Raw genomic sequence first — 26,697 nt, forward strand, 5'->3', positions numbered from 1 at the left:
TAATTTTGCTTTAGTAGAAGATTTTATTTGAGAGGATCTTTATTGTAATAAGATTCCTCCAAGTTTTTTGGTTTTGCTTAAGGATGAGTGTGATAGTCTCTCTATCACCCACTAGCTTGTAATAGGTTGTTTTTCTTCTTTTAAATGCTATTGGCAATTTCAAAAAAAAAAAAAAAAAAAACCTAATGCTATTGGCAATTTAAAAAAAAAAAAAAAAAACACCTCTAAACAATGTGTTTAATTATATTGGGGGGAATTGCCTAATGACCATAATATTTTAAAACTTTTAGGGGAGACAATTGTCAAAAAATTTTGTAATAAAAACTAAAAAAAAAAGAATAAATTACTAAAAAAATTATATAATAGATTTTTTTCCTTTGGGCTTTAGGTAGATCCACCTTGTCTAAAAAGCCTCTCAATTTCAACAATTGATATCAACCACGGGTTTTAAAGTGCATGATGTTCATTTTAAAATGTTTCTATGTGATAGCTTTTTGCTCAAGAAGTTAGGGCCGGCCACATGAATTTTTATTGCGTCCTCCCACCTGACGTAGAGATACGTCCTCCCAGAGTTAAATTCGCGCTAAAAAACGAGAAATACCGAGAAAATACCGAGCATACCAAACAATAACGAGGAATATCATCATGTGAAGACCAATACCGAGTTATACTGAGCTATACCGAGCAATACCGAGCTATACAAATAACTAGTTTTTCCTAAAAAGAACTTGTTATTTTTTTGTATTGCTCGGTATTGCTCGGTACAGCTCGGTATAACTCGGTATTGGTCTTCACATGAAGATATTCTTCGTTATTATCAAATAATACATAGCAATACCGAACAAAAACCAAATTTTTTGATGGTGGGAGAATGCATCTCTGAGTTGGGAGGACGCAATAAAAATTCCAGCCACAGAAACAAAAAACGTCTGGCTTTTCTCACGATTGATCTCATATTCCCATTTATGCTAGGGTCGGCCACACTTCACATACTCTCCCTGGTCATTCACGGTTCATCTCCCAGCTGCACCTCACACGCCTCTCCTCTCAGCCGACCAATCCAGCCCAAGCCATGTCGTCAACATCCGCTGCTGCCATCTCCATCTATATCAGGTTTTGGGGCCAGAGCATGGAAGTGGAAGGAAAAACAGGAGTAAATAGTAAGGATTCCGCATATCAAAGATATAATACATAGCAGGCTGCTAGGTGGATTGATCAGAAACTTTTGGCCGACAATAACCCTTACCAATTGAAGTCATGGTACTATGGTGATTCTTTATTAAATTGTTCTTGTCATGATAGCACTTCTTCATCTACATATTTTGATTCCGCACCTCTAGCTCTACTTGAAAATACATTCATGTAAAGTTATAATGGGTTTTGCTAGGCATTTAGTTCTTTCATGTGAAATGTGTAGATTCTTCTTTAGCTGTTCTGTACATTATAGCCATTTCAGCATTATTGCTTTGGGATTTTCCCTTCTAAAGTGTTTTGTGTTCTAGCTTAATTTTTATAGTTATATAGCATGCATGAACCTCTTCCCTTTGTTAATGATCCAATATTTGTTGAAGAATAAGCTTTTGTTTGGAGTTAGTAGATGTTGTGTTTCACTTTTGTTTTGGTGATTTGGTTTTTAGGAGATAAGTTATTTTCTTATTATACTATCACTTCCATGTTAAGAGAACTATAGCTGCATTTCACAGGTTGTCTCACCCACCTAGTGCTAAAATGGGACTGGTTTACAGATTTGACTCAGCCAATGTCCTCCTAGATTTTTGCTGATCCATATTGGTAATATCTTATGTTGTTCTAAATTTAAGGTGCTTGACTTGTATAAGGGTTTAGTACTACTATCTCCTTGTTATAACCATTTAATACAGGAATTTTGCTACAAAAAAAAGTTTATACAATAGAGGTATGTTGTGGTTCTCTGCTAAATTAAGGTTAAGAAGCTTCTAACTGTATTGAGTTGCTCTTGAGTTTGCTTACATATGATAATGTATTCACCAACCAGAACTTGTGTTAAAATATGAAAACAGAAGAAGGTATAAAATAGCAGAAAATTTACATACATTCTCCATATATCAAATGTTACAGTAGAGATATTTATAATTAGAAAGAAATACATTGAGTTGAACAAACACTACATCAATCGATTTGAGTAAAGTTTAATAGTTATTTATCAATGGTTATAATTTATTACCATTGATGCAGAGATAACAGAGTATCAAAGGTAGTTGATCTTCTTTTGTTGCTACACCTATATTTTTGTCACTTTAGTTGCTCAACACAAAATTTGCATCAACAGTGAGAGAAGCTTACTCAGGATTCCTTGGTCATTTCGAAGAATATTATATATGATTTGATGAACTTTTATTTTCTGTCATTGTAATATAAAATAAATATAAATTCAATTATTCTATTTAATTATAACATTTGACAATAAATATTGCCTTTAATAGCCATGCATATATATATAAATATATATATATATATGTTTTTAATGTCTTTCTGTTGGAAAGAAAGTTGACCTTTGGATTTTTTTTTTCTTTCGATGAAATTTGATTTTTATTTATTCATTTCCTATGTATATATAAAATCACAACAAACTAACGCTATTATAATAATTTTGAGTTCTTCTTAAGTGTAATAAATTTCTGCAATCTTATAAGTCTTTATTCTTTCCAGACTCCTGAACCTCACTATTTGTTTAACAATGATTTGAAATAGCAATTTAAAATTCTTAAGTCATTGACGAACTTGTTTTATGTGTGGTTAACTAAATTGATGGAATGAAATAAACCCTCTGCCATTTTTTTTTCTCATGCCATTTTATACAAAACATGATAACTATTGAAATAGAATAAATCATAGGGATAGAAAATTAGCATGAAGTGAGATTTTATATATGTTTAAATGTCAACAGGTAACAATCCACACATTGACCTTTTATACACATAAAATAAAACAAAATAAGAAACACAATTGATTTGATCAATATAAGTGAATGATGCTAGTTTATATTTTTAATAGACATCATTCTCAATACGTGTTGTTTACTAATTACAATGCTTTAGTTGCTATGTTCACCATAGACATATTTGTAGGTCAATCATCAAAACAACATAGATTATATATTACTAAGTACTTGTGGTGCATATATACTTGTGGTCTCTTTTGTATAATATAAGAATCATAATTAATAGTATGAAAGGGAAGTAACTTGTTAAGGATAAACTTAATAGTCCCATTTCTTGTTGTTATATATATGCACTATTTCTTTTAGTTTGCATTTAACACATATATTTTGAAGATGAAGGATCAAATAATAATGATTCTAAGTAATGTTCTTTGTACAATGTAAACACTCTTATTTGAATTATCCTATTCTAAACTCAATATTAAGATAACTTGTGTAAAATTTCATGATGCATTGCAATTATTGTTATAGTATTAAATTTTTTGAGAAAGACATAAATTTTAACATTCCTAAATTTATCCTAATTATATCTTTGATGATGAATTCTCTTCTTATAGTATCATAAATAACATCTACCTTACATCAATCTCCCTTATGTCATCATCATGATTATGTATACATGTAAATTTGTATATTTGAATACATAAATTTTGACACATACTTTTCTCTTTACGTTATGTGCAAGGGAATGGTAGGGCTAATTAGAGAGTAAAGCTAAAGTGACTAGTCACGTTCAATTTTTTTTTTTCAAATGGAGGTGCTATGGTTGGCTTGTACCGTTGACTTTCTCCGAAGAGATAAATTTTATGAACTCAGGGCCCCTTAGGTCTTTTAAGCCTCGCATGTGAATTGGATATCATAAACTATAGATTCTTGTTGAAACACTGCTTTGAAATTTTCAATCCCAATCACCTGCTAGTGAGTAGGATTTTACTCGTTAGTGCCAAACTTGAGAGTTTCGTAGCATTGATTTATCAGCCAACCTAGAATTACCTTTTTTTTATTTCTTAAATCATAATATACATAAGAAAGTAAACATGTTAATAAAATAAAAATAAAAATAGAATAATTAAATATCAATAAACCCAATTTGTCAGGACTTTAATAAATAAAAATTATTGATTAATTCATATTAAATCACAAAATTAAATTCTAAAGCTCAGGTGGTTCAAAACTAAATGCTAAGTAAAGGGATCTCAAAAGTCTCATCAAATTAAACATAAATCCATTGAAATTGTAAAATTCATTAATTAACTCAATTAATTCAATAACGGGAGGACTGAACTTACAAAATACATAACTAAATCTATAAACGTCCAAATTATACAAACTTAAAGAGAATTACCTCACAACCTAAATGATTAATATTAAGTCAATAATTAACCAATTAGTACAATTTAAATAACAAAGGCAATTGCTATTCCATTTAAATAATAATTAAGAATTTAATAATAATAATAATAATAATAATAATAATAATAATAATAATAATAATAATATTAATAAATAATTAATAATAAAGTGAATTAACTAAAAAATCATCAATTAACAATCAAACTTATATAAATAGGTAATTTTTGGGTAATTCAAGCTCACAAGGCTATTGATTTAGTTCTGAAGAGGATGAAATAAACCCCATAGCCTTAGTTTAACAAAGGTAATTACTATTCAATTTAAATAAACATTCATCCAAATTATTAAAAACACTTAGACCATTTGAGACTTTAAATAACCAAACATTATTCAAATTTAATAATTAAAATCTATCAAAAAATAAATCCTAAAATATCAAAACATTAAAACTTAAATTTAAATTAAAATTCCCCTGGTTTCCAACAAATCAAATTTTATTAATACATAACTAAAATAATAAACCTCCCAACACATATCAAACAAGTACAACCTTTTTTCACAAACTAGAATTTATTTGCTAGGACCACTAACTCTAGTCTTATGACTAGGTTATTGTGTGTTTAGTTTAATGCAGGTACCTTTGCCAGAGGGTATCCTTGGCTTGTTTGCTTATTTTCAATATTCTTGATGTCATGGAATGAATAATTAAGCTTTTAAATTGTTTATGTTTGCCTCATATTTTCAAATTTAAGGGAAAATTCTATAAGATGGTAGTGAGGCCTGCAATGCTTTATGGTGCCGAATGTTGGCCTTTAAAAGAGAAGCATAATACTAAGTTAAGTGTGGCAGAGATGAGGATGCTCAGGTGGATGAGTGGCTTTACCCTTAGAGATAGGATACGAAATGAGCATATACGTGAAAAGGTTGGAGTAGCTCCAGTAGAAGATAAGATTAGAGAAAGTCGCCTTAGATGGTTTGGTCACATAAAACGGCGGCCTTGCGATGACCCGGTTAGGAGAGTAGAGGTATTAGATTTGACTTATGTTAAGAAAGGTAGGGGTAGACCTAAAAAGACTTGGTTAGAAAATATTAGGAATGACCTTTCTTTATTAGATTTAAACGAGAATTTGACTTTTAATAGGACACAATGGAGAAAAAGGATTCATGTAGCCGACCCCACGTAGTGGGATAAAGGCTTGATGTTGTTGTTGTTGTTGTTGTATTAAATATGTGTTTGTACTATCTTCCTTTTGTCGCAAAATATGTGTCGTTGTATACATGGAATGTATATAAATTAAGTTGTAAATTTTTATTGAGTTGTAAGGATTTAAATGTACTTGCTTATGTATATGTGTATAGGGATCCAAAAGATAATCCCTCTTCTGAAGAGCATTCTCTTTTAGAATTTTATAGAAAATCTAGAGCTAGAAGATGATAAATAAGTATATTTAGATCTATATTTCATAGATATAGAAATGCGAGCATGTTTGTTGGTGGAGCTAAGCCACCTTTATTTTTCAACACACCATGGGTTATACTCTAATGAAATTATAAAGGAATAAAATTATTTTTTATTTATATAGTGTTGTTCATACATCATTTACATTGCACAATTAGTTCTGTAAACATGTTGCAAAACATTTGATTAAAGTTTTCTAATTTATACCTCCTTGATTTCTAGGATAGAGCCGCCCTATCTTGCATGCATAAAACAGTTATGTGTGATTAGGATTGTTACCTGGTAGTCCACTTCAGATAGGCATAAGCCTAGATTGTATATATTTTCTCCTTCTGAACAACTTTCCTATTATCTCTAAATTTTAAATTCTAAATTCAACATAGAGATTTATAATCTAGAGCCTATACATTAAAATTTTTATAACCCATGCATTTTATTCGATTTATATGATTTTTTTTTAATTATTTGGTCTTCACTTTAATCAAGAGTATTCTCTTAGAAGGTATAATTAACTATATTTTGTTAAGTGAATATTCTGTATACCCATAGGGGAAGAATCTAAGGATGCCGACTTGCCTTTTAAATTTATTTAATTTAATTTCCTAATCAAAAGCTAAGAGGATTTTTCGTATACCCATAGGGTGAATTGAATATCCCTTATGTTTTTTTGTTATGAAAATATATTTCTTAATTTTGTTTCCTAATTGAGACAATAGATGAATATTCTCTTCATTCTTTAGGTGAATTGCATATACCTTATACTGTGTCTAATTATGAAAATAAATTATAGTTTCTCTTTTTAAATTGTTAGTAGAACACTAGTTTATCCTTTGGGGTGGTATAATATTAAGCTATCCATATTTGAAAAAAAGAAATTAATATATATTTAAAAGCAAATTCAGTGGATCATCATTTAAATTTATCCAAATACATTTGTATTATCTTGATAATTTTTTTTCTAATTGTTTATCCTGTATCTTTATTTTATGATTGAAGTTATGAATGAAGTGAATATGTGTTTGCTTTTTATTTTGTTTGTCTGGATAATTTTTGAGTTTTGGCTTAATGATTTGAACATAATGCAAGTATTATTATAGACTCTTATGCCTTAAATGAATTATGGATGTTTTGAATATCTCCCATTCTTAATTTAATACATAATGACCATATGTATAGTTAATATTTAGCATGATAGATTACCTCGACGGAGGAATACTAGAATAAATAGGAGTATTGGAATGAAATGATGGCATGCCTAAATATAGATTGTTAAATTTTCTAGGTTTTATAGACATATTATAATTCTAGGAAGGCCATGAACCTCATTTTTACCCCAATAAGCTTGATAAAGATCTAAAGATGCATATGCTTGTGGGTCTCCAAAAGGATACTGCTTGTGGGGGTTAGAATGCAAAGGGTATGATCGTGTTATCCCATACGACAAAATAGTCATGGACCTTTACACTCTACGTAAGCAGACTAATGAGAGGGCATATGAGATCATACGTATGATTATCCATGGAGAATATTGACATTTGCCTACACACCTCGATGAATAAAAATATATATGACATGATAGTTATGAGATTTCACCAATTCAATACATCAACACAAATGAAGTTCATTTGATATGGGAATCAATTTCTCACAAGTGTAAGCCCCCATGGTTTATAACATCTTAAGTCATTTTCTAAGAATACTCTCGGTTAGGGATGCTATTTTATTCTCTTCTTGGTTTAACTTATTATGGGATATTTATGCACTCTTAATTTAATGGAAGATATACTCAATCAGGCTATTCAAAACACAAATGTCATATAATCACTCGATCGGTCAAATGGGGAGAAATTAAAAGAGGAGACATCACACACAAAGCATACAAGAGAAAAAGGATGGAAGGGACATCATCAACATGATGTGAATATTTGGAATTTTATTGCCTCTCAAGAATGGAGAGCTTACCCAATGATAAGGTCTACAATGATATGCTCATACCACTAGTCTTTGATCCTAGATTAACAAATGATGTATCGTACTCTAGTACTAAAGCCCCCAACCTAAGTAATGCAAGACAACCAGGGAACTTATAATCTAAGCTCCATCAGGTATTTAAGTAGTCCCGATCTGAATTTACTACCCTATTTGGAAAAGGGTAATATCTAAAACTCTTCCTAGCATCTCAAGTCCATGTAGCGCCTTATGTAAATGCAAAAGTGGTGGGAGGTATATAAGAGAAATGGACCTTAAACATGCTATAAATAATATTATTATAATGCAATGGTGAACCATCTCTCTATGCAATGAAAAAAAATCTATATACTTTAACTCAAGCTACGCATGAAGGGTGGGGCTAATCAAAACTAGTTAATAGCCACCTATTGTAGAGCACATTTATAATTATTATAACATTTTTTATTAGCCCCATGAAAATGTTGCCGCCTATAGAAAATATCTTTATAAGTGTAAGAACTTAAGGAGAAGTGCCCACTCATCAATCTCTAAAATAGAAAAGAAAATAACCATAAATAATCTAAGCTACAAATACATCTCCACTTAATCATAAATGCAAAGTGAAAAATAAAAAAATTGAAAATGTTATTCTAATTAAACCCTACCCTAGGATACCTATAGAAAAGTGAGCTATCTAGCACTTAAGTGTAATCAAAATTAGTGTTACCTAACTACCCCAATTTAGGTGACAGGTTCAAGTTGGAAGGTCAAGTTCATATTGTTTAATTTATTAGTCTCAACATTTCTCTTTAAATGATTAGTTATATAGGGTGAATTATTTATAACTTAATTTTGTTGAAACTTGTTCACTATGAATTAGGTTGTTAAACCTAAGCTTATGTCCCAGCGGCTAACCAAGAGGGGGGGGGGGGTGAATTGGTAATTAAAAAATTTTACCCCTCTTTTTAAAATTTAAAACCGAGAAAATAAACTTTAGTGAATTTTATAGAAAATGTTTTTCAACCACAAGTTAAAAATAGAAAAGCAAAAATAAAAGCAGCGGAAAAATAAAAGACACGAGATTTATAGTGGTTCGGTCAAACACGACCTACATGCACTCCCTGGAGGCACCCTCCGAGTATTGCACTAATACCAATAGTGGCTTTCCTTTTGCACCCACAGCAAGGCGGAGAAGCCTTTACAAAACTCTCTTCCATCACTACCCGGTGTGGCATAGAACCGTCGTCCTTTTACACTCTTCCTAGTGTTGGCAGAGAACCGTCCGTCCTTTCACACTCTCCCGGTGTAGGCAGAGAACCCTTCTTCCTTTCACACTCTCCTAGTGTGGGCAAAAAACCCTTCGTCCTTTCACAATCTCCTAGTTTGGGTAGAGAACCCTTCGGCTGTTCACACTTTCCAAGTGTGGGCAGATAACCCTTCGGCTGTTCACACTCTTCAAGTGTCGGCAGAGAACCGTATCTCCTTGACAGATTTTCTCACAAGAAATCTAGAAGAAAGAGAGAAAAGAGTGAAGTAATCAAAAACCACAAGTAGAGATTCTTACCTTTGAGTTCCAAGTGAATCCTTCATGCTCCAGTAGTAAGAAATCTCCTACAAACACTCTCTCCTTGACTCTCCTTTTAATTGGGACAAAAATCAGTAAGCAAAAAGATTAAGTGACAGTCTAAATTGGACTATTTATATGAAAGACAAGAAAAACCGTCCAAAAAAAACTGCCAATATTCAAGTCAACACGTAGTTGATCGTCCCGTATGATCGTGGATCGTCCCGGATGATTTTACTTAAGTATGTGAAAACGAACAAAATGTATATTGGTACGAATAGAAATCGTACTCGATCATCATCCCGTACGAACTAGGTTCGTCCGGTACGAACAGTTATACCATAGGTCGGTTCCCAAAAACTGCAGAACGTTGCCAAAAGTTGAAGAGTTGGTTCACTTCGTCCTGGGATGAAAATGAGTTCGTCCGGACAAAATTTTTACAGAGAGCAATTCGTCCTGGGACGAATTTGCGTTCGTTTGGACGAAAATTTTCCAGAGAGCATTTCGTCCTGGCACGAATATGAATTTCGTCTGAACGAAAATTTTCTAGAGAACATTTCATCCTGGGATGAATTTGAGTTCATTTGGACAAAAATTTTCTAGAGAGCATTTCGTCCTGGCACGAATATGAATTTCGTCTGAACGAAAATTTTCTAGAGAACATTTCGTCCTGGGATGAATTTGAGTTCATTTGGACAAAAATTTTCTAGAGAGCATTTCGTCCTGGCACGAATATGAATTTCGTCTGAACGAAAATTTTCCAGAGAACATTTCGTCCTAGGACGATTAACATTCATCCTGGACGATTAGGACTTAGAAAAATTTTCTTCGACTCCTGTTCGTTCCATTGTTCTTTAGAGGAGATAACTGGCTTGATCGTCCCGTACGAACTATGTTCGTCCCGTACGATCAATATAAATTTTTAAAGATCTCTTTAAGTGTGTGTGTGTGTTTATTCACTCAATTACAATCACTCCCTCTCAAACTTAATTCAAAGAAAAATACAAGCTTCAATTCACAAAATCTCACATGTTAAATTTGATTTGAAGTCTTCAGTAGTCTGGAGTTTGATTTTCCTGAAATGTTAATTCATACAAGAGCAAAAACAAATCTTTCAAAAAGTGTTAGGAGATATTAATACATAAAACAATAATATTTAGAATCATCAAAACTATACAAGTTGCAAGAATGTAAAACATGCAAATAACTACTCAACAAATTTTAGGTTTCTGATTTTGATTATTAGGCCTTAACCTATGTAGAGTAGTAAAGAATTGAGAGGCAAATGACCCATCCTAAATTCTACACCTAACATAGGCCATAATAGTTATGAGGCTATAAGGTTAGTGAATCCTCTCTTGATTTTCTAAGATCTGAGCTAAGGCAAATAGGTGACATGCTAAAGTGGTCCTTTTGCCCACTACAAGAAGAAAAATGCTAGGCTTCCTATGTCTAAGGTTGGTTAATTTTTTTAAAAAATTAACATAAGAATAGAAAACTCATTATTTAAGGAGATACTAGGGTCTTACATCTCTTAAGGATTGACACTTAGCTGGTTAATTTAGCCGGATTATTTAGGTTAATTATAGATTTATTTTTAGTTATTTATGTTGGGTAATAATTACCTTTCTTTACCCTAGGGCTGAGATTTATTTAACCCTCATTGGGGCTAACTTAATAGCCTTGTAGACCTAAGTTACCCATCAATCACCTTATTATCTTATATTATTTTGCTTGTTATTCAATCTATTATATTTTTTAGTGTATTTAATACTTATAGTAAATGACATTTTAAACATGGGTAATAAACTGGCCTATAACAATAGAACTTAACTCTATCACATACAATAAGGCACGCCACACAAAGCAAAATATAGATTAACCTAGTAAGCTAAAACCCAAATTTTATTTTATTTTTAAAATTTTAAATTCTTAATTATGTTAAATAACACAGTATTTTAAAGCACAAAATCATTAAAGATGTGATTTTTAGAGTTATTTAAGTATTTTAAAGCACAAAAAAAAAAACATCTTGGGAAGGCCTGCTTCGTGTAGGAAAGTAACAATTCACATAACACAAGTAGGTGGCCTACATCACATGTCTTGGTGATAATGAAGTTCTCCAAGATTCACAGATGGGGCAAGCCTTAGCCAACAAGGCTAAGGATCACAAGTGAACTAGCTTATGGCTAATGACTAATACATTCCTACCATAAGAATTGGGTGAAAATCAAACAACAATCCTATGCGTGCAATTGTTATGGTTCGCCATATAAAAGGGAAGTCTTTGCAAGTTGCAAAAAATATATCTGACCGTAGAGTACTGAGGCGTATCTGTGCACCCCTTGGGATCCTCTCTATGAGGCTCAAGTAAGCATGACTCGCCAACAACTGACATACACATGACTTGAGTCCTTTGTAAGTAATGTAAAAGAAGCATGTGTAAGTGAATGATGCAAACAAGTAATAATAGAATACTGAGTCATATGTGTGTTCAAAGTGATGTATGTGAAAGCTTGCTAACATAGGTAAGAATGATTATATATGAAGCATATGACAATTTATTAACATGGAACATACACCTATACAAGAAACATATAAAGGCTTCCTAAAATATGCATCAATCCTTATACAACGTAATCTCAAACATACATGAGAAACTTTTCAATCAATTTACACGTTTCATTTGATGTCAAATATTCACATAACATTGAAGTTCAATCTTAAAATTGTGAACACTTCACATGTATTATCTTTTAATAAATTGAAATGAAATGCCAGGTGGTGTAACATTTACACAACGAGTAATTTAATAATGGCACAATTCGGTTAAACATAATACAATTATCATTCGAAAGATATTCATAGGAAGTATTTCCAACCTTAACTAGCATGCAAATTTTATATCAACTATATAAACATGATATGAGGAAAATAGAGCATATGCATTTGTAGGTTTAACAAAGCTACAGATCTTTGAATTGAGTAGGTGATTTAGTTGCATTCATATTTAACACTCAAACACAATAGTGTACATGGGATTTTCTAATCTAATCAGGGTTTCTTTGCATATACATTTGCTATTGGGACACAACCTTAAATGTAAACGTTTTTATTAAAACATTAAGCTTCACTAAACATGCTTACAAAACCTTCAGGAAACATATGGCAACTCCTCTTCCTATTAGAAGCTTTAACATAAAATATTAAAGGGAGGAGTGAATATAAACATGGTATGTAGACATCATATGATATTAAGACGTGAAGATGTATAGAAGACTATCCAATCTAGTCAAAAACCTTCAAGTGCACACGTACATTACTCAAGAAACATTGAATCAATATTAGGTTCCACGTGATGAGAAGCATTGGATTGGAGAACAAGGGTGTTTCATTCACCAATTCGACCCTTGGAGGATTTTTTTTTTCAAGAGAATCATTACTCTCTTGCTAATAATACCAATTAAGAAGCTTTGCTCAAACAAAATGCAAGATACTTTGCTTGGATTAGATTTAGATAATAACCATGCTCATTAATCTAAAGTGTATCATAAACCATTGCAATCCATCAAGTTCAGTTTGAAGAAATTTTAGGTTCCTAAATCTTGAGAATATAAACATAATTTCAGCAAATTCATCTCGTTGATCTCTAAAATTTACACAGGAAAAATGCAATTTGTACAGTGAACTTTGACAAAAGATGTATATGAACATTTAGACAAAAAAAAGAAAAGGGAAATCCCTATGAAATAATTCAAAAATTTTAGCATCTCAACAAGAGTAACAAGAAAACATAACTTCAATATCTTCTCAAATAATAAAAGTAAACTTTCCTATTCCTTTTTCCATCAAGATTTTTAAAAGAGGGAATGTCTTCTTGACGGAGAAATGAAGAAGGGAAAAGGAAAGGAGAAGAAAAGGAACAAAATGGAAGAAAAAGAGGAAGAGGAGAAAGAAGAAAAGAAAGGAGGGGAGAGAATGAAGAAGAAGAAGAAGAAGAAGGAAAATTACTAAAAAGGGAAGAAGAAAGAAGAGGAAAAGAAGGAAGAATAAGAAAAAAAGAGAAGATGAAGAAAGAAGAAGAAGAAACGAGGAGAATAAGAAGAAAGAAGGGGAAAGAAGAACGAGATGAAGTTACCTGTGCGAGAGAGGGTTAGGCGTCAAAGGTCTGGCTCAGCTGGGGCGTGTAGCTTCTCTGGACGGATCAAACACGAAGGGGTCGGGGGTTGACTTCGTTGGGGTGTGTGAACCAAAGAAATAGGGGGAGAGAGGAGGGGGACTATGGCTAGGGCGTGCAAACAAGAGAGATGAGAAAGGAGGGGGCTTCATGCATTCGGTTTTGTTCAAACATGAGAGACGAGTGAGTGTGAGAGAGATCCTCCCTTCTTTTGAATTGATCCCTTCAAATAAGTAGCTCTCCTACTTCTTCCATATATCAAATGATCCTCTGCCCACTGAATTTTGCTAAAGCCTCCTATATACTCCACCAAATAAGCAAATCGCATGGCTGAACCAACATGGAAAGGGCAGAATTGAAATCAAAGCCGTTGATTTGATTTCCTAATTTGAGAGAGGATTCAATCTGCTTAGAAATTTAATTGGACTCATCCTCGAATTGATTGGGCTGATTCGATTCAGATTTGGACTTGAATCAAACTCAATTTGAATCAAGTCGAGTCAATTTTGGTTCAATTTGATTTGGTCTAATTAATTTGAAAATATTGAACCCATATTGGTACCGATTTGAATAAGATTGGGTTTCGACCAAACTGAAATGAATTTATTGGGTTAAGTTGAACCTATTCAGGTCTGATTTGACTTAATTCGAGTCAATTTGACTTCAATTTTATTCAATAGAGTTAATTTAATGAAATTTAACTCGAATCAATTCAATTGAACCTAACTCGGCATCAATTTTAATCAAATTAGGCTCGATGGGATTCAATCCTGGTGACATTGAAGTGAATTCTAAATATGGTCCTCAGATTCATGTTAATTATGGTAGGAAGAAATTTAAGCCTTCTTATGGTAAATTGATTAGCAATGTTTTTTCAGAAAAATTCCTTGTTAAATAAAACTGTGAAGACTTCAAATGATGATGCTGTCAAGTCCAATAAAGTAGTCTTTTGGTTTGGTTATCAACTATTCAAAGATGTTCATTGTCTCCTTATTTTTTAATAATGTGTTCACATTTATTATCAGATGTTTTTCTTCAAAGAGATGGGAAACTTGGAATTAAAATTGCTTCAAATGCGCAAAAGATATCTCATTTGCTATATGTAGATGATATTCTTTTTTTGAAGTAAATACAAGAATTGTGAAGAAGATGAAGAACATTCTGAATGATTATTTGCAAATGGTCTGGACAAAAGGTGAATATGGATAAATCCTTTATTTTCTTTAGAAAATTTGTTAAAAGGAAGAAGAAAAAAATATTTCATGTTTTTTGGGTTTGAATGGTGTAAATAAATTATCTATGAATATTGCATTGAGAAGACTCGTTGCTTCAGATTTTCAGAATATGATGGAGAAGGCTTTGAATAGAATGAATGCTTGGGGAAATAAATTTATCTCTTTAATAGTTAGATTAGTTCATATTAAATATGTTTTTCTTTCTCTTCTTATTTTTCTATCTACTCATTCATTAGTTCCTATAGGACTATTGAATGATTTTGATAAAATGTGGCAGAAATTTTATTTGGCATAAGAAAAATGGTAAACAAGGGCTTCATTATGTAGCATGAGATGTTATATGTAATGCAAAAAATAGGGGAGGCCGTGGACTTCATTTAGCTTCATCTAAAGTGGGACAATTGCATGACAAATTTTCTTGGAATTTTATTGACAAACCAGATTCTCTTTGCAATAGAAATCTGATTGATAAATATGGAAAAGATTTGGAATTTTGATCTTAAGAGATGATGTTTAGCAACATGGAAAATTATTGTAAATGGTGGAAGTATCTTCTACCAATTGTAAGATGGAAAGTTTCAATAGCTGTATCTATTAATATCTTAAAGGATGTATGGATTCTTGATAGAAGAATTGATAGATGGCCTACATTTGTTGCGGATTTGATAGATATTGGCAACTCTGTAGATATGCTTATTACGGATGGGATATGAAATTAGGTTCACCTGAATAAACTTTTTGGAGGATAATTGGTTAATGTTATTCAACAAATTCAAAATTTTCCAGATTTTGATCAATCAGTTGAGCTTAAAATGAAGATTTCAGGGAAATTAATTACTGCTTTGACTTTTGATGCTTCGTTGGAAGAAGAGGTGGATGATAATTACTAGAAATGGATAAAGAAACTGAAGCTAAAATCTTGCGTGGAGTTATTCTAGTGGCGCTTACTTAAAAAATGCAATTCCATCTAAGGATTTTCTTATGTATAGAAGATTATTGGATAATAATACTTGTTCTAGAGGATGTCAATTAGTGGAAATGTCAGAGCATGTAGCAGTTGAATGATTGAAGCTTAATCATGTTTATAGTTTTTAATTAATGGGGATTTAGTGTTCCTGTTTTCTCTCCAGTTACTGAATGTTGTGAGAGTTTGGAAATGTTAGCTATTGATAATCCTTTTATTGCAAATATGTATTGTACATTTATTTTCTTTTCATGGAAGAGTAGGAATAATGTTAAGCATGGAGGTATTGAAGATAGTTCCGTTGGAATAGCTGCTAATTTAATTAGTTTTGCATCTAATTCATCTCAAATCAATTTCATTTGGGAAGACTGGGGTGTTACTCATCCTTCACAACTGTATAACAATTCTTGGCCCCCTTCTCCTTCCAAATGGATTGAAGTTAACATTGATGCATCTTTGTTAAGATCTTATAAAACATGAATTGGAGGAGTTTTCAGAGATCATAAAAGAAGATTCTTGTTGGCATTTGGTTTCAGTTGCTTACGGACGTTGCTCAATCGGAGGTGTTGGCTATTTGTTCATTGATGGAAGTTATGGAAGAATGGATGTTTGAAGCCAAAGGAAAAATTATTGAAGGTGATAAATATAATATTATCAAGCTACTTCAACTTTCTATGGGAAAAGCTAATTGGAAGAATGAAGAAATGTGGATGGAGTTGTCCTTTTTAAAGGAGTTCAATCAAGTTTTATTTCAATTTTCTAATAGAAGTTAATAAGTTAGCTGATTTGTGTGCTAACTTTGCTATTTTTCGTGATTTTTATTGGGATGATGTTAGTTGTAATAATTTTCCTCCTTTTTATTTCTTTGTTAAAGGAGGAAATTGATAGATTTTCTATCATTTAGTAGTTTGTATTAAGTTTCTTTTATTAATGCATTTTGCAAGTAAAAAAAAACTCTAAAACTCCCTAAAGAAATTTTCTATTATTTGCATTTAAAACCTTCCCTAGAGCTTTAACTTTTAGTACCCAGTCTCCCAGCCTCTCCAAACCCTTTCTCCGATGAGTTCACGCTAACTTCGATAAGCCCATTCTGGCCAAAAGTCAAATCCTGATCTAGTGCCTCCCAGACTCTGCAACCTAAAGGGACATTATTCCTGAGGTGCAGACAAACTTGAAAACTCAATTTTCCACCCGATAGACATAATATCCAATATGGGGCCTCAATTTTCATAGGATTGCTGGTGTGAAACATACTTGCAGACTAAGGTAATTTAGCCGTTAGATTGCAATTTTTTATGTAGATGATCCTTCGGGATCTATTTCAAATAAAATGGTTTTGTGGATTTTCTGATTAGGCCAAATAGATTATGTAGCTGAGAATCCTAGGAAGAGGAGGAATATAAAATTAGGACCATCTATTATTTTTAAATAGAATTAGTGGTTTTGATTGAGTTGAATCTCAATCCATTCAACAACTCATAGTTTTGAACTATTAAACCAGAATTTTTGGATCTCAGATCAGATGGCTATGAATTAAAGAGTGTTATCTAGTGGTCCCACCAATCATTGGCCAGCCAAATCAGCCATCGACGTGTAGAAAAGTTCAGCTAGCTTTGTAATAAATTAAGGAAAATCCAAAAAATATCATTGAATATTTTAAAATAAATAACTCCGCACACACTTGTCTAAATTCAATAATGTTAGGCCTTACAAATTTACCTTGAGGTGTAGAATAAAAGCCTTATGGTTTGGTGGTTTAATTTTAAATGTGTAAAAAGTAATTTCAAATATAAGCTCTCAAAATTTTTGAGATATTTAATTAAATTCAATTTTTCTTGAGCTCAATTTGAAATGAGTGCTCTATGGGGATGTTTCTTATATAAATAATTTTACTCAATTTTGTTTAAGCTCTAGAAGGGCTTTGAATTAGAATTTTGAAATCATAGGTCAGAAAATAACTTAGGGTTTGAAAATATAATAAATTTAAATCAATGAGGAATTTAGGTAATTACGTGTGTTGTATGTTAAACTAGTTTTCCATGGTTTGATTTCCACTTATTTTACTAAAATCCAATATATTGATTGTCATAAATGAAAATTTACAAGTATACATGTGTTTACATTGAAAATTTTATTAAAATACCCAGGAAGACTTTAATGGGTCCTAATTTCTAAAGTTTAAGCTTTGAGTCTTGTTTAATGTACGATTCAAATTTCAAAGCATTTAGAGTTCATTTAGTCTATCAAATAACAAACCCTAATTCTCTTTACATAAATCACCTAAGATTTTAAATAAATTTCAAAGCTCTTCATTACGACATTCAATTGTGCATCTCTTTAGGTATCACTGATGATTGGATTGAAGTTGATGCTATGCTTCTTATTCAATATATTGAGGATAATCCAATTTCCAATCCGTCTAATTTTTACATGATAAAAAACATAAAACATTGGCTTTCTCTCATTTCATATTCAATTTCATGTTTATTTTACATGAAGGGAATGTTGTAGCTTATTATTTAGCTAGCATTGGTTGTAATTTAATTGGTTTTACAGAGTATGTTGAGAGTCTTTACCCGAAGGATGAAAGGTCTAATTAGGCTGGATCGTTTTGGCCTCTCTTATATTAGTTGTGGTTTTTGGTGATAAAATCCTTATGGTTTGGTGGTTTAATTTTAAATGTATAAAAAGTAATTTCAAATATAAGCTCTCAGAATTTTTGAGATTATTAATTAAATTCAATTTTTCTTGAGCTCAATTTGAAATGCGTGCTCTATGGGGATGTTTCTTATATATAGAATTTTACTCAATTTTGTTTGAGCTCTTGAAGTGCTTTGAATTAGAATTTTGAAATCATAGGTCAGAAAAATAACTTAGGGTTTGAAAATATAATAAATTTAAATCAATGAGGGATTTAGGTAATTACGTGTGTTGTATGTTAAACTAGTGTTCCATGGTTTGATTGCCACTTATTTTACTAAAATCCAATATCTTCATTGTCATAAATGAAAATTTAAAGTTATACATGTGTTTACATTGAAAATTTAAAATACCTAGGAAGACTTTAATGGGTCCTAATTTCTAAAGTTTAAGCTTTGAGTCTTGTTTAATGTATGATTCAAATTTCAAAGCATTTAGAGTTCATTTAGTCTATCAAATAACAAACCCTAATTCTCTTTACATAAATAACCTAAGATTTTAAATACATTTCAAAGCTCTTCATTACGACATTCAATTGTGCATCTCTTTAGGTATCACTAATGATTGGATTGAAGTTGATGCTATGCTTCTTATTCAATATATTGAGGATAATCCAATTTCCAATCCGTCTAATTTTGACATGATCAAAGACAAAAAACATTGGCTTTCTCTCATTTCATATTCAATTTCATGTTTATTTTACATGAAGGGAATGTTGTAGCTTATTATTTAGCTAGTATTGGTTGTAATTTAATTGGTTTTACTGAGTATGTTGAGAGTCTTTACCCGAAGGATGAAAGGTCTAATTAGGCTGGATCGTTTTGGCTTCTCTTATATTAGTTGTGGTTTTTGGTGATTTCCCGTTATGTTGCTGGCCTAATTGGATCTACTACTGTGCCTATCTATTTGTGTTGGTTTTGTTGTTTGATTTTACTCTAGTATATTGGTTTTTCTGCGAGCTTGAGTCTTGGAATTCTTTTGGCTTCATCTACATTTCTGGAATACTATAGCCTTCTCAATTGCCTGTTTGGTATTTATCTATATGGGTTAATATTTCTGTGATATTTAACTGCTTAATGAACTTTTTGCGTTGTGTTATTTTGGCCATGTTGGATAGGGGTGTCAATTTTTGACCCGACCCGAAACCCGACCCGAAAAAATCTGGGTTTGGGTCGACCCGTTTGTGAAACGGGTCGGATTCGAGTTTAATAAGTTGACCCGTTTCAAAAATGGGTCGGGTTTGGGTTGACCCAGAAACCCAAAAATGATCCGAAATTGACCCGAAAATCCTTTGCTCGGGTCTGCTGCCAGCATGTCCGAAGCATCGAGTGCCCTGAGCCCCTGCTCGAAGTGTCAGCTGTCAAGTCGCGTGAGTCCCGAAGCGTCACCGTCGAGCCTCGCACGTGCACACCTGTGCGGTGCACGTCCCAAACCCGAAGCATTGCGTCGACGCTGTCGAGTTGCGTCTCTGGCTTCCTGGCTCGGCGTCGTGTGCTGCCGCTGTAGCCTGCCAGCCTGCTGTCGCTGCTTTTCCGAGAGTAGCGACCGGAAACCTAGACGTTTGATGGTTTGAGATTTATTTCAAAAATTTGGGTCGGGTCGTGTCAACCCGGCAACCCACTCGGGTCGGTTCTGGGTTGAAAAAGTCGAACCGTTTACAAAAATAGGTCGGGTTCAGGTTGACCCGTTTAGAGCTGGGCTGTTTCTGGTCTATCCTACTCATGCCGCCCGGGCAGCTTGTTAGCTCTATCTTGGGTTGCTGCTATAGGCTCTACATTATTATCATTGGTAATGTGTCATTTTTTTTCTCAACTACAAGTGGAGCTTGGATCATTTCTTCTCTATTTTATATTTCATCATGTCTAAAATTTTGATGAATTGGTTAACTATTTTTTTGCCTAAACTTATTTCTACATTTCAAATTTGCTTTGTTAAAGGACATGCTATTGCTAATAATATCCTTTTGGCTCAAGAGTTTTACCAAGACTTAGATGTTAAGGTTAGAGGTGGTAATATGATTCTAAAACTTGATAGTGCAAAGACGTATGATAATATTGATTGGAATTTTATTTATAATATCATTAATTTGTTTGCTTTTGATTCTAATTTTATTAACCTTATTAAGAATTGCATTGAAAGCCCTTATTTTTCTATCATTGTGAATGTTAAGAGCCAGAGTTTCTTTAAGGCGTCTCATGGACTAAGACAGTGGGATCCTATTTTTGCTGCTATCTTTATTATTGCGGCTGAGTACCTTTCTAGAGGCCTTACTGATCTTTTTGAGAAGTATCCTATCATCTACTTTAGAACGTTAGGTGGTTTTAATATATCTCACTTATATTTTGATGATGATTTTATTATTTTTACGAATGCTTCGATGAATGAGATCGTAGACTTTTGAGATTCTTTGACCAATTTGAATTGGTGAGTGGTCTGGCTCTTAATAAACATAAGTGTTGTTTTATTTATCCTAAGAAAGTTCCCAATCAGTGTATTGTGGTTATCAATAATTTAACCGATTTCAGTCATGGTCTTTTTCTTTTAAAGTACCTTGGAGTGTCTCTTTATAAGGGTAAAAAGAAATCTTTTCTTTTTGATGATTTAATTACAGTTGTACAGAATAGACTTTCGACTCGGGACTCTAATTTCTTAAGCTTTGGAGGTCGGTTAATTCTTATCAAGTGTGTTTTATGTTCTATAAATATTTATAGTTTTCAAACTTTGCTTCCTACTCAGGCTGTGTGTAATAGGATTGATAGAATTTTAAATAAGTTTTTGGAAAGAGACTAGTAGCAATTCTAAAATTCACTTGTTCTTGTGGGATAAATGCTGTGGGACTTTGAATGAAGAGGCTTTGGGGGTGTAAGTCTATGAATGATTTAGCCTATTCTTTCTCTTTCAAGTTATGGCACAATTTTCATGCTAATTTGAGTCATTGGGCTAATTTTATGGTTGACAAATATTGTGGGAAGCATCTCACCATGTGTTGTTGCAGTAAAGGTAACTCTAAAGTTTGGCAGCGTTTTTGCTCTGTTAAATGGGTTGTCAAGCCTTTTATCTTTTAGGGCCTTGGTAGTGGTAATATTTTCTTTTGGCAGGATCGTTGGTTGGGGGGCCAATTTATTGATTCTATTACTAATACTTCTTCCAATTCTAGTGTGAAGGTGAATTATTTTTTTAATAATAATGGATGGGATTTGAAGAAACTTTTTAGTGCTCTTCCTGATTTTATTATTCAGCAAATTTTGAAAATCCCTATGAATACTAATTCGAATGATGTTCAGTTATGTGCTTTGACTAAAGATGGGTGCTTTAGACTAAATGATGCTTGGCATTCTTTTAGGTTTAAACAAGAGGGTTCCAAGCTTTTCCATATGATATGGCATAAAAGTATTCCTTTTACAGGTATCTATTTTTATCTGGGGAATTTTATATAAGCTTATTCCTACGGATGATAATTTGATTAAAAGAGGCTTTATCCTTCCATCTAAATGCCAATGTTGTTTTTATGTGGACAATATGCATCATATTTTCGTTTCTAGTCCTTTCGCGACCAAAGTTTGGACTTATTTTGATGACATTTTTCATTTAAATTATTTTTCTGCTATGGGCTCTATTAATGCTTTGCTTAACTGTTGGTTTGTTAAATTCAAAGGCCATATCAGAAATGTTATTCCTTCCCATATCCTTTGGTATTTATGGTTGGATAGGAACAATTCCTGTTTCAATGCGGTGGTTATGAACCATCATAAAATTATTCAAAATATTAAGGAAAGGTTGTGGAACTTTATTCTGCTAAGTTAGTTTCAGTCAAGAATTTCAAAAACTACTCTACTGCGGTTGATTTAGGTATTAACTTGGAGGTGGATATTCTTCATAAAAGTTCTAGGTGTATTTCTGGGATGATGTCTCCTTCCAACTATCTTAAGTTCAATGTTGATGGTGCTAGAATGAACTCTTTTGTGGGCTATGGTGGTGTCATCAGGGACACTAATGGTAATTATATTTTGGGTTTTGCTAGTCCTTTACTTAATTATGATGTCCATTTTGCTACTACCTATGCCATTCTTCATGGCTTAAGACTTTGTTTTAGTCTTAATTACATTAATATTTTGGTGGAGGTTGGTTCTAATTACTGCTATCAGTCTTTTAATTCTAGGGAGGATACTGTTTATTCCTCTACATTGTTTTATACAAGGAGGGACATTAAGAACTTATTGAGCCTTTTAAATTGCTCTTTTTATGTTCTTCTTGAGGAGGGCAATGCTTGCGCTCATTTGATTACCAGGTGGGGCTATGGGTTTGATTATATGGCCGAGTTTTTTGTTTCTAATCTTCCTTTTCTTATGAAAGGCCTCTTAAGATTGGATAAGATTGGTTTACCTCATGTTAACTCTTAATGGTGATGTGGGTGTTGGTTTTTGGTGGAGTTGGCTGTGCTTTTTTCCACGCTTCGTGTTTCTATTGTTTGGATTGTGAGTTTTTCTTTCTCTGGTGGCAGTGGGTTCTGTTTGGTTGTTCTGCTTTATGGCCGTTTGGTCCCTTCTGCTGTTGCTTGGGGGGCCTTATTTTATATGTTGGCTGGATTAACTTCTTCCTGAATGTGTTATTCTATAAGTTGCTGGAGTGGTTTTTGTGCTGCTTATTGGTGCCCATTTTTATCTATTTTTTGGGTCGCCTGTGCGTGTGGTTGGTGGCTTTCTGGAATATTCTTTATGGTCCTTTTTATTTGCCTTCCTGGAGTAGCTTTAGATGCATTGATAGTGTTGAATTTTATGCTTTAGTGAAGTATCTCATCCTTTTATTTCTTTGTTTTTGTTTGGATGACATTGAGCTATATTGCTATTGTTGGATGAGTTTTTTGGGTGGTTCTGGGCTGTTTTCCCTTGATCAATTCTGGGACCCATGGTTCATTTCGGTTGCTAGCCTTTATGCTTCTCTTACCTGCAGCACTTTCCCCCATAGTCTTCTTGCTCGGACATTTACCTGGAGCCTTAGCATGGATATCTGGTTGGTTAATCTGTTTATGGGGAGATGGCTTTAGCTCTCCCATCTCTCGGGTTTCTGGTACTCTATTCTTTCCAGGTGGCTATTTTCCCTTTTGGATTATCATTAGCCTGGATTATTAGAGATGTACACTGTTGGTAATACTTCTTGCATTAATACTGTTCCTGTTATCTTTATTTATGAGGAGGTTGTGGTTTGTTTGTGTTATTCTACTGATGGTGATTGGACTTATATAATTGTTCCCTGTTTACCTATTTTATATATAACAACCATATCTCTTGGAATTATCACCTTGCTAGATATTATTATTTTTTGTGCTATTTTTTTCGTGGCCTTCACCTTCTTTTGCAGGATTTTATTAGTGCAGGTACTCGTGGTGATGATTTTTTGGATAGGAAGATGGAGTTCAAAGCTATTTTTTGGTGTATTCCTTCTTTTTGGGTGCTCTTACTTGTGCACCGTAGAATGTATCTAGGTATTAATGTACTTTTGCCTAGTTGGGATCTTGAGCTCATGGATTTTTTTGGTTTTAATTTTGTAGCTCTTTTGAGCATTAATGAGCTCGAGGTCCCTTTAAGGACTTTGTAATTTTTTTCCTATATTAACATGTCGGCCCCTCTTTGGGTTTCCAAAAAAAAAAAAAAATCATATTTATTTTTCTACAAAATCAAAATAAAAAATAGTATTTGATTTTCCATATCATTAGCTTTCAAATTACAAGATCTTTTTTTGAACTTATGTTTTGAATTTTGTATTAAGTTTTTCAAAAAGAATTTTTGAAAAGAAAATTTCTAACAAACCAATTCACCCTCCTATTGTGTGATATTGTAATTCAAGTGGTTTAACACACACAATGTAAACTTTCAATTCGTATCTAAGTGTGTTCTCTAAATAAGTGGTTTAAAAACCCTAAGAAAAGATCGATGACAGAATTTGGGAATAGAAATGCTACAGTGTTATTCAATAATCCGTCCACCATTATTCAATTGTATCACATTTGATTTCTGAAAAATCCATGTGTCCATATTTTTACAGTTAATTGACTATATAATGTGGCATATGAAATAAACTAAATATTATGTTACTTTTCATATTGTGAATTGTGTTAAAATTGATATCTCTTTTTCTAAAAGAAATAAAAAACACTACCATAATAGGAGCAAAGGAAAGAATGACAAATTTTATAAAGTTTTCTCTAATACTATCTGCTTTGAATATATGAAACAAGGACATCTAAGTTCTGACTATCACAAACTCAAAAATCACCCTACTTAGGAAAAGGGTGAAGAAAAGTTCAACTTTGAAAATGGAAATTAGAGGATGTAAAAGGATTTTTTAGCAGACTTAGCCTCATATTCATTTGAACAATAACCTTAGGAAGAGGTAACTAGTTTGTGCTTAATCAAAATTTTGGCAACGACTCTCTACTCTCTGGTCGGTGGCATTTCTGAGGCGATATAGGGCTTTTATTCTCGGTCTCTATTTACTTCATTTCAGGCATGTTTTTCGTGGATTTTTTTGCTCGTCTTGATTCGATGGTTTCATTTTTGTCTTGTTTTCATTTGGTTTCGTCGTTGAGTCTTTGGATTTTGTGGTTTTCGAGAGATGATGATGCCATCATCATCTATCCTTCCGCCTGCTGTGCTTCCGAATGGTAAGTCATGTTAGTTTAAGGAAGTTTTGTCTGGCTCGTCATCTTCTTCCGTCAAACTTCTGTTTGTTCACTCTTCTTTTAGAGGATGTCCGGCATTAATGCTTTATGATTCTGTGGTTTCTATGCTGGCTGCTCCTTTTGCGCTCACTCTTATCGTCAAGTTCTTGCTTTGCCCGCCAAACCTACATGTCATTCATAAGTTTTTTGTGAATATGAATTTGTCTTGTTCGTTTTATGTTGGTTTGTTGGATTCCAGGTATATCGTGATTCAACTAAGCAATGATTTGGACTATAGTTGTATTTTCTCTAGAAGGTCCTATTACATTCAGGGTTGTCAAATGAGATTGCTTAAATGGACACCTTATTTTGATGTGCATGAGGAATCTCCCATAGCCCATGTGTGGATTTCTTTTCTGAATCTTCGATTGCATTTTCTTAACTCAAAAATCTTATTATGTTTGGCTTCTATCTTTGGTAGACAGTTTCAAACTGATCAAGCTACAACGTCCATTTCACGGCTGTCTGTATCTCGTGTGTTAGTTGAAATGGATATATCGAAGAAGCACCCCAATGAGGTCTGGATTAGTTCGGAACTGAATGGTTATTTTTAAAAAAATTAATTAAAAAAATTATCTATTTTTTTTTCTCATTGTAAGATGCATGGACTTGGTTTAAATGTGTGTTATAAGTTACATCCGCACCTCCGAAAGAAAAAGGAGTCTTTGAATCTATCGCATAAAAGTGATTTACCTTCTGTTTAACTGGATATTATTACACCTTATCCTGATGGAAATGTGGGTATGGTTCCTCAAGTGCAAAGATCCTATTAATGAATCTTTTGTTATGGATTCTGTTTAGGTTAAGCCGAATCCTACTATTATTGATGGTTTGAACCAAGTGCAAGAAGTTAACATTAACTCTATTTCTTCTTTACCTATTGTTTGTCAAAATGTGAATGATCAAATTATTGATACTAATCTAAATAATGTTTCCCTTTATGTTAAGCTTCTCATGGAGGCTGGATCGTTAGATAATACTAGTTTGGATGAGGAGATTGATCAAACTGTTATTCAGGACATTTTCCAAATCGATGTGGTAAAGGAGAAAGGTGGTAATGAAATGAACAATTAAATCACTGTGGAAGAAGGTGTTTTCAATGAGGAAGGAGAATAGCCTCTTTTAAGGGGGCAGTCAGGTATGATTAATGACAGTAAGCTTTATTTGAATGATCATTATCTTAGTGATGCTTTTACTAATAAGGAGGATATTTATATGTTGGCTAAATGTTTTGCTAGAGATGATAATGATACTAGTTATACCAAGGGTTGTGGTAGGAGAGGTAGGAAGTAAATGAATTTCATTTTACAATCTCCTAGAAGCACCCATTCTCATACTCTCATTAACCTTTATTTTTTTTATATCTAATGTTTTATTTGGAATGTTAGGGGCATTGGCTGTCCTTCTTCTAAGTTTAAAGTTAAAAATTTATGCCTTATTTATAATGTGTCGATTTTTATCTTGCTTGAGCCTCTTATCTTCTCTGATAAGTTACTTAGTACTGGTAAATTTTTGGGATTTAAATATGCTGTGTCGAATGTGGCAAATAAAATTTGGATTTTTTTGAAAAGATTTTGTTCGAGTAGATATTATTGGT

General features: G+C 32.8%; 1 long non-coding RNA gene across 4 annotated transcripts; it reads left to right on the top strand.

Moving 5' to 3' along the window:
• Nucleotides 1-795: 795 nt before the first annotated feature.
• On the top strand, nt 796-24,016 carry LOC114580962. Of its 4 annotated transcripts, none has more exons than XR_003702754.1 (3): nt 796-1,268; nt 1,704-1,791; nt 21,726-24,016. It is a non-coding gene; the product is annotated as an uncharacterized LOC114580962 (long non-coding RNA). The 4 variants fall into 4 exon arrangements; XR_003702752.1 differs by having other exon boundaries at nt 796-1,260; XR_003702755.1 differs by lacking the exon at nt 1,704-1,791.
• Nucleotides 24,017-26,697: the final 2,681 nt, after the last annotated feature.

Source organism: Dendrobium catenatum, unplaced genomic scaffold (assembly GCF_001605985.2).
Source record: "Dendrobium catenatum unplaced genomic scaffold, ASM160598v2 fragScaff_scaffold_1444, whole genome shotgun sequence".
Taxonomy (NCBI): domain Eukaryota; kingdom Viridiplantae; phylum Streptophyta; class Magnoliopsida; order Asparagales; family Orchidaceae; genus Dendrobium; species Dendrobium catenatum.